This window comes from Nannospalax galili, unplaced genomic scaffold, assembly GCF_000622305.1.
Source record: "Nannospalax galili isolate Female #2095 unplaced genomic scaffold, S.galili_v1.0 scaffold7, whole genome shotgun sequence".
Lineage (NCBI taxonomy): Eukaryota > Metazoa > Chordata > Mammalia > Rodentia > Spalacidae > Nannospalax > Nannospalax galili.
In genome coordinates, this window is record NW_008359081.1 from 4110618 (window position 1) to 4116022 (window position 5405).

General features: G+C 36.3%; 1 pseudogene; it reads right to left on the minus strand.

The window, feature by feature from the left end:
* Positions 1–5145: 5145 nt before the first annotated feature.
* Positions 5146–5204, minus strand: LOC115068360 (annotated as a pseudogene).
* Positions 5205–5405: the final 201 nt, after the last annotated feature.

Below are 5405 nucleotides of genomic sequence, written 5' to 3' on the forward strand. Positions count from 1 at the left end.
TGTAATATACATGTTTGTAATATAGCCAATAGAGTGTGATTTGTGTTCCCAAATATTCTTGTAAATAAAATTAAATGGAATGAAGAAGAGATCCAGTCTTTGGAATGTTTGTACTGATTAGGAAGTTACTTCAAATATCATTCAGTATGTGTGCATCTTTCTCAGTAACTAAGCAGAAAATAAAATAACTACATCTGATAAGATTTACATTTCTAGTTCATTTTACAGTGGTGTCATGCAAACTCATGCATCATAATATGTTCACAAGAACGTGTTGTTATCAATATACACAACTATGGATATTAATGTCTGTGAATTTCTATTGAGCTACACGAAGACATTTTCATCTTGCTAGTTGAATAGATCTTGAATTAGGAAATGCAGAAGGACATGACTTAATGGTTGAGAGGGATAATGAAGTGAGCACAATGTCTGCGTATTTACAATAAGCCCAGCAAAATAGCATTTGTTGGTTTGGTGGTATTAATCAGCATAATCTTTAAAGTGTACTTATGAAAAACCAGAAATAAATTTAAACACATGGACTTATTAGAAAGATTCCACTTAATTTGATATCCATAGGGAAAACAAGTTAGTAGAATCAAGAGGAAATGAAAGAGATAGATGATCATCATTAACTAGTAATTTCTTTTTCTCTGAAAATGGGGATCATGTTAAAATAATAAAAGATATTCAAATAGGAAAGAAAGCTTAAACAATTCGTATTTTATGACTCTGACCTTTTCACTAGAAGAAGGTGGCTTCATTCATTAACTGGGACCAACCTGTGGGTAAATGCAAGGTGGTAGGCATTGGAAACTCCAGCCTAAGATGAATATTTCACTGAGCATTTCAAACTTTAAAGCAAGGCCAGGAACAGTACTTTAAGCACTCAGGAGGCAAACACAGAGGCAGGCAAATCTCTGTGACACTGAGGCCAGCTTGGTCTACATAGCATGATCCAGGCCAGTTGGGGCTATAGGGAGACATTGTCTCCATAAAAACCTCTAAAACAACCACCCCCATACCCCCAAAACTATAAAACTAAACAAAGAAATCAAATTTTAATGCATATTCACATACTCACGCATTTTGTCTTTGCATATAGGCTTCTAATTTTCACTCTATGGACTCAAGTTTTTAAACAGTTAGACAGAATTGACCTACATTTATGTAAACATACCTTCAGTTCTCCAAGTCCTGTATTTCTTCAAATGTTGACATACTGTTCCTGCATGTTCCATAAATTTGAAACTTCTTTCTTAGATTTGCATTAAAAGTGAGTTTCTGTGAATGGAGGGATAGCTTAGTAAAACCATGAGGACATTATTTACATCCCCAGTACCCATGTAGAAAGCCAAATACAAGAGATGATAGCAAGAATTTTCAATCCCAATGCTGGGGAGACAGAGACAGAAGGTTTTCTGGGGCTTACTCCACAATCACTCTAGCCTAACTGGTCAGCTCTAGGCCAATGAGAGTCCTGTCTTAAAGGAGATGCATGATGCTTGTGAGATAATTGAGAATGTCCTCTGGTCTCAACATGCAAATGTGCATATATGCACATGTTCCTCCATACACACAAATACACCCATAAAAGTAAGTTCTTTTACTAGAATCAAATTTATAAATTTATAATTGCGCTGTTTAACATGGTAGCTAGTAGTTATGTGTCATTATTTAAATGTTAATATAAAGTAAATTAAAATTTCACTTCCTCAGATACACTAGTCATACGTGAGGTGCTCAGTAGACACAGGTGACTGATGTTGAATATAGTGATTTCCATCACTGAAGAAAGTTTTATTGGAAAATAGTCCTCTAGAATCATCTTATTATTTTAGATAAATACTATAGTAGCCTTAATTGATGTGTCACAAATTTTGATATTCCAAGATATATTTATTTCTTACTTATACAAAAATCCAATACTAAAATTAAGATTGACTTTTAACCTCATAATGCCACTACAAACTACAGACTTTCAGATTTGCTTAACACCAGTGCACCAGTGAAGAAGGCACTTTCATTTGTTAAACACTTTGAGTTAGTAGATACACAAATTATTTCTGCTCCACAGCCTTTTGGTTAGAACTAGTTACAAAGACTCAGTTAAATACAGTGGTCTCTAGGAAACACAGTCTCTGTCTAGGCACTCATTTCTTGGTAATTAAACTCACAGAATGTATTTAATTCTAGAACTGCCTTATTGTATAACCTAGGACCTTAATTTTAACTTAAGATTTTGTTCCTACTTTATGTAATGAATTTCATATTCTAACTTCAATAAGCCGCATGGTTTAGCTCTCAACATCTCATGTGCTGAAAATAGTTTTTCACATATGGGAGCATTCCAACATTGTCCCCTATGAGTCAACAGAGCCAGAGGAAACTAGGGCTTAAACCATGAGCCAAAATAAATATTTCTTCCTTTAATTTAATTTTCTCAGATATTTGGTCATAGAAATGGAAAGCTAACTGGCACAACTATTAATTACACATACAATACCTCTCCATGAGTCCAAGTTTATAGCTGAAGGCTGCATAACAAGAAACAGTAACAGACAAGAGAATCCTCCCTTTGAGTTTTTTGCCAGGGTAGTACAAGAGACTCCAAAAATTACACAGGCTATTGTCACAACCCTTGATTGCCTTCCAGAACTTGAAGGTAAGACCCAATTGATGAAGACAGGACATACTACAGACACAGAATTTGGAGCAATGGAGGTTGAACTGACTTGGAAGCCACCTTCCCTGAAGGCTAACTCTCATAGATTTGGAGGGCACTACACAAGCTGTAAAGGGAGAACATCAACCGATGGTCCAACCCCAGCTTTAAGGCCTAATAGCCACATCAATGATAGGCACAGCAAACTATATTGGGGGCAGTAGTGGCATTTTATGTTGGGGGTAATCAAAAACTGCGTAATTGGGTTTACTCAATTGGGCAAACTCAAGTGTGGTACTATAAACCTAGTCAAATACTGGAGAGGTCTGGAGAGGTCTTAGATCTTAGAGAAAACCCCAAAGCTGTCACATTCCTACACAAATGTAATTATTTACTATGTGAAAAATATGGATCGTTATATTTACAGTCAATACCCAGTCACCACTCATCAGGGAACATTCTTTTACAACTGACAGAGAGGAGATTATTACAGAGTTCCACAACTGGTCATATACAGAGATTATCTTTGAATTCCCTAAGCCTTAATGGCATATATACAATGCAACTTTTACACCTAAGGCTCACAAAACATAAAAAAGGGGGTAAAGAGAACACTAATGTATCTCTCTGAACTCTCATCAATGAAGCTCCCTCATGCAAAAGAGGACCAGGAATACAAAAGGAAACAAATTGCCAAAGCATAGAGATGAAGTGTCTGCAGTGTGGTCCTTTCGACAGGACTCCTATATTAAACCCCACCCACCAAGGGATCATGGACCATTGTGGAAGAGGGGCCAGCAAAATTGTAAAAGCCAGGGAGGATGTGCATGACCATATGGAAAGAGAAACCTATAGGCTCCTGGGACCTTGCTCATTTAAATGTACAGCAACAGTGTAAGCATGAACAAGACCCATTCAAATTCAAACAGATAAAAACCCAGCACAGAACTAGGGAAATGGGTAGCAGACCCCAATCAAAGTTGAAAAACTATTGGTAACTGATTACTGCTGGGTGACAAAGAGCTGATCTTCTTTAAGGGAGGGACTCTAGACAGGCTGACTAGATCTCAGTAGATGAAATTGCACTGAGGGATGTCTGTGGACACTAATTTAACTCGATATGCCTTAACACAAAAAACAGAATTCATGAATTCCAGTGGGGGGGGGCTATGGGAGTATGGATGCCATCAGAGAAGGGGGTATAAAGATGATTAAGAGATTAAGACTTTCTTATGAAATAGACAAAAATTCATTAAAGGTGTTACTAAAAATATCATGGCTCAATGGGGTTGGAGAGATGGCTAAGTGGTTAACAGTATTGTCTACTCTTGAAGAGGACCTTGATTCAGCTCTCAGCACCCACGTGGTGTCTAATAACCGTCTGTAATGCCAATTCCAGGGGATCTGACACCCTCCCTGGTCCCTGGGGACACTGCACAACACAGGTGCACTTACATGCCTGCAGTCAATACACTCATACACATAAAATAAAATAAAAATAATAAAAATAAAGTATTAAATTTGTCGCTCAAGTATAGCAAGCACTCAATAGATAATAACTGATGAATTCATAGTCATCTTTAATAAGCTATCAAATAGTTTTGATAGTATAAATTGAGACGTCTTTGTGATTTTGATACTTTCTTTACATATTCAAATAACAAATCTAATTATGACGACTTTATATGTTACCTGTTGGCTTATCTTTATTCTGAATATTTGCCTAATCATGGTGCTTGAATATCATTTTGCTCATAATTATCCTCCATTTTGTATCCTTAATAAAACTTGCTTCTTTTGTGTTGTATTTATTTCATGTTGTTTACATTGGAATCCTGACACCATTTGGATATATGTTTTCAGTTAATCATTCAAAATTGTACTTTTTTCAAAGTATATGATTTCTTTATCTCAACACAATGTTTCTATTTCACCTGTGGGATTAATTTTAGGCTTGATGTGATTACTCCATGTTGCAGTATGTGAATCACTAAAGTCTAGCTAATGAGAGGTGAATAATTACAGTTTAAACAAAACCATATAATATGTGCAGAAAAATGATGAAAATATATGCATGGAAATCAAATTTCTTTTGCCCTCCTTTTTGAGATTTTTTAATTCAACTAGATTGTAGAGTTCTTTAAATATTTTTCAGCCTGGATTAGCACAATAAATTGAAAAATATTCTGTTTGAATGATTTTCTTTTTGGTGTTTTTGAGACAGGGTCTCCCTGTAGCCCCAGCTGGCCTGGAAATCACTATGTAAACCAGGCTGGCCTCAAAGTCACAAATATTCTCCTGCCTTTGCCTCCTGAGTGCTGGGATTAAAGGTATGTGCCACCAGGCCCAGCAAGATTTTTTATTTCGTTTTTGAGAATTTCATATAATGTCTTTTGATCAAATTCAGCTTCCCTCCCTTACATCCTTCCAGATCCACTTCTACATTCCTATGCACCTAACTTTGTGTCTTCTATCTTAAAAAAAAATCCACCCCAAAGGGCCTCTTCTATTCTTGTCTAGGGGAGTGCTAACCTTCAGTTGATGAATTTGCATCCAGGAACGTCTAGGGACAATAACACCACAATAGGCCTTACCACAAATAACAGAATGTATGAATTATGGGGTAGGGGGTGGGGGGTGTCTATGGAAGTGTACCAGTGGGGACAGGGTTATAAACATGATTAAAATTGAGATGTTCTTTTTAAAAACACAAAAATTCAATAAAATCAAATTTTAA